A 12,540-nucleotide genomic window follows, 5' to 3' on the forward strand; every position below is an offset into this window, starting at 1 on the left:
GGTTTGAACCTTTGGTTCCAAGATGGCCGATTCTGCAATACTGGTTCCGACATATGTGGTAGTGCTCCCCCGGGGTTGTCGGGAACAGTTGGCCCCGTGTCCCTAGCCCCTTGCATTCTCGGGTTATCGACCCTTAAATGTAAAAGGTCGGTTTCCAGATTCAGGTATACAGTTCTGAACCAGTCTTTTAGGCCCGTTTTGGCCCCTTTAACGGCCCCTAGCGCCGGACTGCAATGACCTACAAACTTGCAACCACCTTTGAATCGAAGCTGCCGTCCCCGGTATGAGTTGGTAACTTTGGAAAGGAAGGGTTTGAACCTTTGGTTCCAAGATGGCCGATTCTGCAATCCTGGTTCCGACATATGTGGTAGTGCTACCCCGGGGTTGTCGGGAACAGTTGGCCCCGTGTCCCTAGCCCCTTGCATTCCCGGGTTATCGACCCTTAAATGTAAAAGGTCGGTTTCCAGATTCAGGTATACAGTTCTGAACCAGTCTTTTAGGCCCGTTTTGGCCCCTTTAACGGCCCCTAGCGCCGGACTGCAATGACCTACAGACTTGCAACCACCTTTGAATCGAAGCTGCTGTCCCCGGTATGAGTTGGTAACTTTGGAAAGGAAGGGTTTGAACCTTTGGTTCCAAGATGGCCAATTCTGCAATCCTGGTTCCGACATATGTGGTAGTGCTCCCCCGGGGTTGTCGGGAACAGTTGGCCCCGTGTCCCTAGCCCCTTGCGTTCCCGAGTTATCGACCCGTAAATGTAAAAGGTCAAAAAGGTCAGTTTCCAGTCTTTTAGGCCCATTTTGGCACCTTTAATGGCCCCTAGCGCCGGACTGCAATGACCTACAGACTTGCAACCACCTTTGAATCGAAGCTGCCGTCCCCGGTATGAGTTGGTAACTTGTTTGACCCTGTGGCCTAAAAGGAAGGGCCCCAAAAGTGAGGCCAAAGCCATCCATCACGGAGCTAAATTTTGAAGTCAATAGCTGGTATTTTGGAAGGGCCTCATAACTTTGGAAAGGAAGGGTTTGAACCTTTGGTTCCAAGATGGCCGATTCTGCAATCCTGGTTCCGACATATGTGGTAGTGCTCCCCCGGGGTTGTCGGGAACAGTTGGCCCCGTGTCCCTAGCCCCTTGCATTCTCGGGTTATCGACCCTTAAATGTAAAAGGTCGGTTTCCAGATTCAGGTATACAGTTCTGAACCAGTCTTTTAGGCCCGTTTTGGCCCCTTTAACGGCCCCTAGCGCCGGACTGCAATGACCTACAAACTTGCAACCACCTTTGAATCGAAGCTGCCGTCCCCGGTATGAGTTGGTAACTTTGGAAAGGAAGGGTTTGAACCTTTGGTTCCAAGATGGCCGATTCTGCAATCCTGGTTCCGACATATGTGGTAGTGCTACCCCGGGGTTGTCGGGAACAGTTGGCCCCGTGTCCCTAGCCCCTTGCATTCCCGGGTTATCAACCCTTAAATGTAAAAGGTCGGTTTCCAGATTCAGGTATACAGTTCTGAACCAGTCTTTTAGGCCCGTTTTGGCCCCTTTAACGGCCCCTAGCTCCGGACTGCAATGACCTACAGACTTGCAACCACCTTTGAATCGAAGCTGCTGTCCCCGGTATGAGTTGGTAACTTTGGAAAGGAAGGGTTTGAACCGTTGGTTCCAACATGGCCGATTCTGCAATCCTGGTTCCGACATATGTGGTAGTGCTCCCCCGGGGTTGTTGGGAACAGTTGGCCCCGTGTCCCTAGCCCCTTGCATTCCCGAGTTATCGACCCTTAAATGTAAAAGGTCAAAAAGGTCAGTTTCCAGATTCTGGTATATAGTACTGAACCAGTCTTTTAGGCCCGTTTTGGTACCTTTAACGGCCCCTAGCGCCGGACTGCAATGACCTACAGACTTGCAACCACCGTTGAATCGAAGCTGCCGTCCCCGGTATGAGTTTGTAACTTGTTTGACCCTGTGGCCCAAAAGGAAGGTCCCCAAAAGTGAGGCCAAATCCATCCATCACGGAGCTAAATTTTGAAGTCTATAGCTGGTATTTTGGAAGGGCCTCATAACTTTGGAAAGGAAGGGTTTGAACCTTTGGTTCCAAGACGGCCGATTCTGCAATCCTGGTTCCGACATATGTGGTAGTGCTCCCCCGGGGTTGTTGGGAACAGTTGGCCCCGTGTCCCTAGCCCCTTGCATTCCCGAGTTATCGACCCTTAAATGTAAAAGGTCAAAAAGGTCAGTTTCCAGATTCTGGTATATAGTACTGAACCAGTCTTTTAGGCCCGTTTTGGTACCTTTAACGGCCCCTAGCGCCGGACTGCAATGACCTACAGACTTGCAACCACCGTTGAATCGAAGCTGCCGTCCCCGGTATGAGTTTGTAACTTGTTTGACCCTGTGGCCCAAAAGGAAGGTCCCCAAAAGTGAGGCCAAAGCCATCCATCACGGAGCTAAATTTTGAAGTCAATAGCTGGTATTTTGGAAGGGCCTTATAACTTTGGAAAGGAAGGGTTTGAACCTTTGGTTCCAAGATGGCCGATTCTGCAATCCTGGTTCCGACATATGTGGTAGTGCTCCCCCGGGGTTGTCGGGAACAGTTGGCCCCGTGTCCCTAGCCCCTTGCATTCCCGAGTTATCGACCCTTGAATGTAAAAGGTCAAAAAGGTCAGTTTCCAGTCTTTTAGGCCCGTTTTGGCCCGTTTAACGGCCCCTAGCGCCGGACTGCAATGACCTACAGACTTGCAACCACCTTTGAATCGAAGCTGCCGTCCCCGGTATGAGTTGGTAACTTGTTTGACCCTGTGGCCTAAAAGGAAGGGCCCCAAAAGTGAGGCCAAAGCCATCCATCACGGAGCTAAATTTTGAAGTCAATAGCTGGTATTTTGGAAGGGCCTCATAACTTTGGAAAGGAAGGGTTTGAACCTTTGGTTCCAAGATGGCCGATTCTGCAATACTGGTTCCGACATATGTGGTAGTGCTCCCCCGGGGTTGTCGGGAACAGTTGGCCCCGTGTCCCTAGCCCCTTGCATTCTCGGGTTATCGACCCTTAAATGTAAAAGGTCGGTTTCCAGATTCAGGTATACAGTTCTGAACCAGTCTTTTAGGCCCGTTTTGGCCCCTTTAACGGCCCCTAGCGCCGGACTGCAATGACCTACAAACTTGCAACCACCTTTGAATCGAAGCTGCCGTCCCCGGTATGAGTTGGTAACTTTGGAAAGGAAGGGTTTGAACCTTTGGTTCCAAGATGGCCGATTCTGCAATCCTGGTTCCGACATATGTGGTAGTGCTACCCCGGGGTTGTCGGGAACAGTTGGCCCCGTGTCCCTAGCCCCTTGCATTCCCGGGTTATCGACCCTTAAATGTAAAAGGTCGGTTTCCAGATTCAGGTATACAGTTCTGAACCAGTCTTTTAGGCCCGTTTTGGCCCCTTTAACGGCCCCTAGCGCCGGACTGCAATGACCTACAGACTTGCAACCACCTTTGAATCGAAGCTGCTGTCCCCGGTATGAGTTGGTAACTTTGGAAAGGAAGGGTTTGAACCTTTGGTTCCAAGATGGCCAATTCTGCAATCCTGGTTCCGACATATGTGGTAGTGCTCCCCCGGGGTTGTCGGGAACAGTTGGCCCCGTGTCCCTAGCCCCTTGCGTTCCCGAGTTATCGACCCGTAAATGTAAAAGGTCAAAAAGGTCAGTTTCCAGTCTTTTAGGCCCATTTTGGCACCTTTAATGGCCCCTAGCGCCGGACTGCAATGACCTACAGACTTGCAACCACCTTTGAATCGAAGCTGCCGTCCCCGGTATGAGTTGGTAACTTGTTTGACCCTGTGGCCTAAAAGGAAGGGCCCCAAAAGTGAGGCCAAAGCCATCCATCACGGAGCTAAATTTTGAAGTCAATAGCTGGTATTTTGGAAGGGCCTCATAACTTTGGAAAGGAAGGGTTTGAACCTTTGGTTCCAAGATGGCCGATTCTGCAATCCTGGTTCCGACATATGTGGTAGTGCTCCCCCGGGGTTGTCGGGAACAGTTGGCCCCGTGTCCCTAGCCCCTTGCATTCTCGGGTTATCGACCCTTAAATGTAAAAGGTCGGTTTCCAGATTCAGGTATACAGTTCTGAACCAGTCTTTTAGGCCCGTTTTGGCCCCTTTAACGGCCCCTAGCGCCGGACTGCAATGACCTACAAACTTGCAACCACCTTTGAATCGAAGCTGCCGTCCCCGGTATGAGTTGGTAACTTTGGAAAGGAAGGGTTTGAACCTTTGGTTCCAAGATGGCCGATTCTGCAATCCTGGTTCCGACATATGTGGTAGTGCTACCCCGGGGTTGTCGGGAACAGTTGGCCCCGTGTCCCTAGCCCCTTGCATTCCCGGGTTATCGACCCTTAAATGTAAAAGGTCGGTTTCCAGATTCAGGTATACAGTTCTGAACCAGTCTTTTAGGCCCGTTTTGGCCCCTTTAACGGCCCCTAGCGCCGGACTGCAATGACCTACAAACTTGCAACCACCTTTGAATCGAAGCTGCCGTCCCCGGTATGAGTTGGTAACTTTGGAAAGGAAGGGTTTGAACCTTTGGTTCCAAGACGGCCGATTCTGCAATCCTGGTTCCGACATATGTGGTAGTGCTCCCCCGGGGTTGTTGGGAACAGTTGGCCCCGTGTCCCTAGCCCCTTGCATTCCCGAGTTATCGACCCTTAAATGTAAAAGGTCAAAAAGGTCAGTTTCCAGATTCTGGTATATAGTACTGAACCAGTCTTTTAGGCCCGTTTTGGTACCTTTAACGGCCCCTAGCGCCGGACTGCAATGACCTACAGACTTGCAACCACCGTTGAATCGAAGCTGCCGTCCCCGGTATGAGTTTGTAACTTGTTTGACCCTGTGGCCCAAAAGGAAGGTCCCCAAAAGTGAGGCCAAATCCATCCATCACGGAGCTAAATTTTGAAGTCTATAGCTGGTATTTTGGAAGGGCCTCATAACTTTGGAAAGGAAGGGTTTGAACCTTTGGTTCCAAGACGGCCGATTCTGCAATCCTGGTTCCGACATATGTGGTAGTGCTCCCCCGGGGTTGTTGGGAACAGTTGGCCCCGTGTCCCTAGCCCCTTGCATTCCCGAGTTATCGACCCTTAAATGTAAAAGGTCAAAAAGGTCAGTTTCCAGATTCTGGTATATAGTACTGAACCAGTCTTTTAGGCCCGTTTTGGTACCTTTAACGGCCCCTAGCGCCGGACTGCAATGACCTACAGACTTGCAACCACCGTTGAATCGAAGCTGCCGTCCCCGGTATGAGTTTGTAACTTGTTTGACCCTGTGGCCCAAAAGGAAGGTCCCCAAAAGTGAGGCCAAAGCCATCCATCACGGAGCTAAATTTTGAAGTCAATAGCTGGTATTTTGGAAGGGCCTTATAACTTTGGAAAGGAAGGGTTTGAACCTTTGGTTCCAAGATGGCCGATTCTGCAATCCTGGTTCCGACATATGTGGTAGTGCTCCCCCGGGGTTGTCGGGAACAGTTGGCCCCGTGTCCCTAGCCCCTTGCATTCCCGAGTTATCGACCCTTGAATGTAAAAGGTCAAAAAGGTCAGTTTCCAGTCTTTTAGGCCCGTTTTGGCCCGTTTAACGGCCCCTAGCGCCGGACTGCAATGACCTACAGACTTGCAACCACCTTTGAATCGAAGCTGCCGTCCCCGGTATGAGTTGGTAACTTGTTTGACCCTGTGGCCTAAAAGGAAGGGCCCCAAAAGTGAGGCCAAAGCCATCCATCACGGAGCTAAATTTTGAAGTCAATAGCTGGTATTTTGGAAGGGCCTCATAACTTTGGAAAGGAAGGGTTTGAACCTTTGGTTCCAAGATGGCCGATTCTGCAATACTGGTTCCGACATATGTGGTAGTGCTCCCCCGGGGTTGTCGGGAACAGTTGGCCCCGTGTCCCTAGCCCCTTGCATTCTCGGGTTATCGACCCTTAAATGTAAAAGGTCGGTTTCCAGATTCAGGTATACAGTTCTGAACCAGTCTTTTAGGCCCGTTTTGGCCCCTTTAACGGCCCCTAGCGCCGGACTGCAATGACCTACAAACTTGCAACCACCTTTGAATCGAAGCTGCCGTCCCCGGTATGAGTTGGTAACTTTGGAAAGGAAGGGTTTGAACCTTTGGTTCCAAGATGGCCGATTCTGCAATCCTGGTTCCGACATATGTGGTAGTGCTACCCCGGGGTTGTCGGGAACAGTTGGCCCCGTGTCCCTAGCCCCTTGCATTCCCGGGTTATCGACCCTTAAATGTAAAAGGTCGGTTTCCAGATTCAGGTATACAGTTCTGAACCAGTCTTTTAGGCCCGTTTTGGCCCCTTTAACGGCCCCTAGCGCCGGACTGCAATGACCTACAGACTTGCAACCACCTTTGAATCGAAGCTGCTGTCCCCGGTATGAGTTGGTAACTTTGGAAAGGAAGGGTTTGAACCTTTGGTTCCAAGATGGCCGATTCTGCAATCCTGGTTCCGACATATGTGGTAGTGCTCCCCCGGGGTTGTCGGGAACAGTTGGCCCCGTGTCCCTAGCCCCTTGCGTTCCCGAGTTATCGACCCGTAAATGTAAAAGGTCAAAAAGGTCAGTTTCCAGTCTTTTAGGCCCATTTTGGCACCTTTAATGGCCCCTAGCGCCGGACTGCAATGACCTACAGACTTGCAACCACCTTTGAATCGAAGCTGCCGTCCCCGGTATGAGTTGGTAACTTGTTTGACCCTGTGGCCTAAAAGGAAGGGCCCCAAAAGTGAGGCCAAAGCCATCCATCACGGAGCTAAATTTTGAAGTCAATAGCTGGTATTTTGGAAGGGCCTCATAACTTTGGAAAGGAAGGGTTTGAACCTTTGGTTCCAAGATGGCCGATTCTGCAATCCTGGTTCCGACATATGTGGTAGTGCTCCCCCGGGGTTGTCGGGAACAGTTGGCCCCGTGTCCCTAGCCCCTTGCATTCTCGGGTTATCGACCCTTAAATGTAAAAGGTCGGTTTCCAGATTCAGGTATACAGTTCTGAACCAGTCTTTTAGGCCCGTTTTGGCCCCTTTAACGGCCCCTAGCGCCGGACTGCAATGACCTACAAACTTGCAACCACCTTTGAATCGAAGCTGCCGTCCCCGGTATGAGTTGGTAACTTTGGAAAGGAAGGGTTTGAACCTTTGGTTCCAAGATGGCCGATTCTGCAATCCTGGTTCCGACATATGTGGTAGTGCTACCCCGGGGTTGTCGGGAACAGTTGGCCCCGTGTCCCTAGCCCCTTGCATTCCCGGGTTATCGACCCTTAAATGTAAAAGGTCGGTTTCCAGATTCAGGTATACAGTTCTGAACCAGTCTTTTAGGCCCGTTTTGGCCCCTTTAACGGCCCCTAGCGCCGGACTGCAATGACCTACAGACTTGCAACCGCCTTTGAATCGAAGCTGCTGTCCCCGGTATGAGTTGGTAACTTTGGAAAGGAAGGGTTTGAACCGTTGGTTCCAACATGGCCGATTCTGCAATCCTGGTTCCGACATATGTGGTAGTGCTCCCCCGGGGTTGTCGGGAACAGTAGGCCCCGTGTCCCTAGCCCCTTGCGTTCCCGAGTTATCGACCCGTAAATGTAAAAGGTCAAAAAGGTCAGTTTCCAGATTGAGGTATATAGTACTGAACCAGTCTTTTAGGCCCGTTTTGGCCCCTTTAACGGCCCCTAGCTCCGGACTGCAATGACCTACAGACTTGCAACCACCTTTGAATCGAAGCTGCCGTCCCCGGTATGAGTTGGTAACTTTAGAAAGGAAGGGTTTGAACCTTTGGTTCCAAGATGGCCGATTCTGCAATCCTGGTTCCGACATATGTGGTAGTGCTCCCCCGGGGTTGTCGGGAACAGTTGGCCCCGTGTCCCTAGCCCCTTGCGTTCCCGAGTTATCGACCCGTAAATGTAAAAGGTCAAAAAGGTCAGTTTCCAGATTGAGGTATATAGTACTGAACCAGTCTTTTAGGCCCGTTTTGGCCCCTTTAACGGCCCCTAGCTCCGGACTGCAATGACCTACAGACTTGCAACCACCTTTGAATCGAAGCTGCCGTCCCCGGTATGAGTTGGTAACTTTGGAAAGGAAGGGTTTGAACCTTTGGTTCCAAGATGGCCGATTCTGCAATCCTGGTTCCGACATATGTGGTAGTGCTCCCCCGGGGTTGTCGGGAACAGTTGGCCCCGTGTCCCTAGCCCCTTGCGTTCCCGAGTTATCGACCCGTAAATGTAAAAGGTCTAAAAGGTCAGTTTCCAGATTGAGGTATATAGTACTGAACCAGTCTCTTAGGCCCGTTTTGGCCCCTTTCACGGCCCCTAGCTCCGGACTGCAATGACCTACAGACTTGCAACCACCTTTGAATCGAAGCTGCCGTCCCCGGTATGAGTTGGTAACTTTGGAAAGGAAGGGTTTGAACCTTTGGTTCCAAGATGGCCGATTCTGCAATCCTGGTTCCGACATATGTGGTAGTGCTACCCCGGGGTTGTCGGGAACAGTTGGCCCCGTGTCCCTAGCCCCTTGCATTCCCGAGTTATCGACCCTTGAATGTAAAAGGTCAAAAAGGTCAGTTTCCAGTCTTTTAGGCCCGTTTTGGCCCGTTTAACGGCCCCTAGCGCCGGACTGCAATGACCTACAGACTTGCAACCACCTTTGAATCGAAGCTGCCGTCCCCGGTATGAGTTGGTAACTTGTTTGACCCTGTGGCCTAAAAGGAAGGGCCCCAAAAGTGAGGCCAAAGCCATCCATCACGGAGCTAAATTTTGAAGTCAATAGCTGGTATTTTGGAAGGGCCTCATAACTTTGGAAAGGAAGGGTTTGAACCTTTGGTTCCAAGATGGCCGATTCTGCAATCCTGGTTCCGACATATGTGGTAGTGCTCCCCCGGGGTTGTCGGGAACAGTTGGCCCCGTGTCCCTAGCCCCTTGCATTCTCGGGTTATCGACCCTTAAATGTAAAAGGTCGGTTTCCAGATTCAGGTATACAGTTCTGAACCAGTCTTTTAGGCCCGTTTTGGCCCCTTTAACGGCCCCTAGCGCCGGACTGCAATGACCTACAAACTTGCAACCACCTTTGAATCGAAGCTGCCGTCCCCGGTATGAGTTGGTAACTTTGGAAAGGAAGGGTTTGAACCTTTGGTTCCAAGATGGCCGATTCTGCAATCCTGGTTCCGACATATGTGGTAGTGCTACCCCGGGGTTGTCGGGAACAGTTGGCCCCGTGTCCCTAGCCCCTTGCATTCCCGGGTTATCAACCCTTAAATGTAAAAGGTCGGTTTCCAGATTCAGGTATACAGTTCTGAACCAGTCTTTTAGGCCCGTTTTGGCCCCTTTAACGGCCCCTAGCTCCGGACTGCAATGACCTACAGACTTGCAACCACCTTTGAATCGAAGCTGCTGTCCCCGGTATGAGTTGGTAACTTTGGAAAGGAAGGGTTTGAACCGTTGGTTCCAACATGGCCGATTCTGCAATCCTGGTTCCGACATATGTGGTAGTGCTCCCCCGGGGTTGTTGGGAACAGTTGGCCCCGTGTCCCTAGCCCCTTGCATTCCCGAGTTATCGACCCTTAAATGTAAAAGGTCAAAAAGGTCAGTTTCCAGATTCTGGTATATAGTACTGAACCAGTCTTTTAGGCCCGTTTTGGTACCTTTAACGGCCCCTAGCGCCGGACTGCAATGACCTACAGACTTGCAACCACCGTTGAATCGAAGCTGCCGTCCCCGGTATGAGTTTGTAACTTGTTTGACCCTGTGGCCCAAAAGGAAGGTCCCCAAAAGTGAGGCCAAATCCATCCATCACGGAGCTAAATTTTGAAGTCTATAGCTGGTATTTTGGAAGGGCCTCATAACTTTGGAAAGGAAGGGTTTGAACCTTTGGTTCCAAGACGGCCGATTCTGCAATCCTGGTTCCGACATATGTGGTAGTGCTCCCCCGGGGTTGTTGGGAACAGTTGGCCCCGTGTCCCTAGCCCCTTGCATTCCCGAGTTATCGACCCTTAAATGTAAAAGGTCAAAAAGGTCAGTTTCCAGATTCTGGTATATAGTACTGAACCAGTCTTTTAGGCCCGTTTTGGTACCTTTAACGGCCCCTAGCGCCGGACTGCAATGACCTACAGACTTGCAACCACCGTTGAATCGAAGCTGCCGTCCCCGGTATGAGTTTGTAACTTGTTTGACCCTGTGGCCCAAAAGGAAGGTCCCCAAAAGTGAGGCCAAAGCCATCCATCACGGAGCTAAATTTTGAAGTCAATAGCTGGTATTTTGGAAGGGCCTTATAACTTTGGAAAGGAAGGGTTTGAACCTTTGGTTCCAAGATGGCCGATTCTGCAATCCTGGTTCCGACATATGTGGTAGTGCTCCCCCGGGGTTGTCGGGAACAGTTGGCCCCGTGTCCCTAGCCCCTTGCATTCCCGAGTTATCGACCCTTGAATGTAAAAGGTCAAAAAGGTCAGTTTCCAGTCTTTTAGGCCCGTTTTGGCCCGTTTAACGGCCCCTAGCGCCGGACTGCAATGACCTACAGACTTGCAACCACCTTTGAATCGAAGCTGCCGTCCCCGGTATGAGTTGGTAACTTTGGAAAGGAAGGGTTTGAACCGTTGGTTCCAAGATGGCCGATTCTGCAATCCTGGTTCCGACATATGTGGTAGTGCTCCCCCGGGGTTGTCGGGAACAGTTGGCCCCGTGTCCCTAGCCCCTTGCATTCTCGGGTTATCGACCCTTAAATGTAAAAGGTCGGTTTCCAGATTCAGGTATACAGTTCTGAACCAGTCTTTTAGGCCCGTTTTGGCCCCTTTAACGGCCCCTAGCGCCGGACTGCAATGACCTACAAACTTGCAACCACCTTTGAATCGAAGCTGCCGTCCCCGGTATGAGTTTGTAACTTGTTTGACCCTGTGGCCCAAAAGGAAGGTCCCCAAAAGTGAGGCCAAAGCCATCCATCACGGAGCTAAATTTTGAAGTCAATAGCTGGTATTTTGGAAGGGCCTTATAACTTTGGAAAGGAAGGGTTTGAACCTTTGGTTCCAAGATGGCCGATTCTGCAATCCTGGTTCCGACATATGTGGTAGTGCTCCCCCGGGGTTGTCGGGAACAGTTGGCCCCGTGTCCCTAGCCCCTTGCATTCCCGAGTTATCGACCCTTGAATGTAAAAGGTCAAAAAGGTCAGTTTCCAGTCTTTTAGGCCCGTTTTGGCCCGTTTAACGGCCCCTAGCGCCGGACTGCAATGACCTACAGACTTGCAACCACCTTTGAATCGAAGCTGCCGTCCCCGGTATGAGTTGGTAACTTGTTTGACCCTGTGGCCTAAAAGGAAGGGCCCCAAAAGTGAGGCCAAAGCCATCCATCACGGAGCTAAATTTTGAAGTCAATAGCTGGTATTTTGGAAGGGCCTCATAACTTTGGAAAGGAAGGGTTTGAACCTTTGGTTCCAAGATGGCCGATTCTGCAATACTGGTTCCGACATATGTGGTAGTGCTCCCCCGGGGTTGTCGGGAACAGTTGGCCCCGTGTCCCTAGCCCCTTGCATTCTCGGGTTATCGACCCTTAAATGTAAAAGGTCGGTTTCCAGATTCAGGTATACAGTTCTGAACCAGTCTTTTAGGCCCGTTTTGGCCCCTTTAACGGCCCCTAGCGCCGGACTGCAATGACCTACAAACTTGCAACCACCTTTGAATCGAAGCTGCCGTCCCCGGTATGAGTTGGTAACTTTGGAAAGGAAGGGTTTGAACCTTTGGTTCCAAGATGGCCGATTCTGCAATCCTGGTTCCGACATATGTGGTAGTGCTACCCCGGGGTTGTCGGGAACAGTTGGCCCCGTGTCCCTAGCCCCTTGCATTCCCGGGTTATCGACCCTTAAATGTAAAAGGTCGGTTTCCAGATTCAGGTATACAGTTCTGAACCAGTCTTTTAGGCCCGTTTTGGCCCCTTTAACGGCCCCTAGCGCCGGACTGCAATGACCTACAGACTTGCAACCACCTTTGAATCGAAGCTGCTGTCCCCGGTATGAGTTGGTAACTTTGGAAAGGAAGGGTTTGAACCGTTGGTTCCAACATGGCCGATTCTGCAATCCTGGTTCCGACATATGTGGTAGTGCTCCCCCGGGGTTGTCGGGAACAGTAGGCCCCGTGTCCCTAGCCCCTTGCGTTCCCGAGTTATCGACCCGTAAATGTAAAAGGTCAAAAAGGTCAGTTTCCAGATTGAGGTATATAGTACTGAACCAGTCTTTTAGGCCCGTTTTGGCCCCTTTAACGGCCCCTAGCTCCGGACTGCAATGACCTACAGACTTGCAACCACCTTTGAATCGAAGCTGCCGTCCCCGGTATGAGTTGGTAACTTTAGAAAGGAAGGGTTTGAACCTTTGGTTCCAAGATGGCCGATTCTGCAATCCTGGTTCCGACATATGTGGTAGTGCTCCCCCGGGGTTGTCGGGAACAGTTGGCCCCGTGTCCCTAGCCCCTTGCGTTCCCGAGTTATCGACCCGTAAATGTAAAAGGTCAAAAAGGTCAGTTTCCAGATTGAGGTATATAGTACTGAACCAGTCTTTTAGGCCCGTTTT

The sequence above is a fragment of the Gasterosteus aculeatus genome, chromosome Y (assembly GCF_964276395.1).
Source record: "Gasterosteus aculeatus chromosome Y, fGasAcu3.hap1.1, whole genome shotgun sequence".
NCBI lineage: Eukaryota > Metazoa > Chordata > Actinopteri > Perciformes > Gasterosteidae > Gasterosteus > Gasterosteus aculeatus.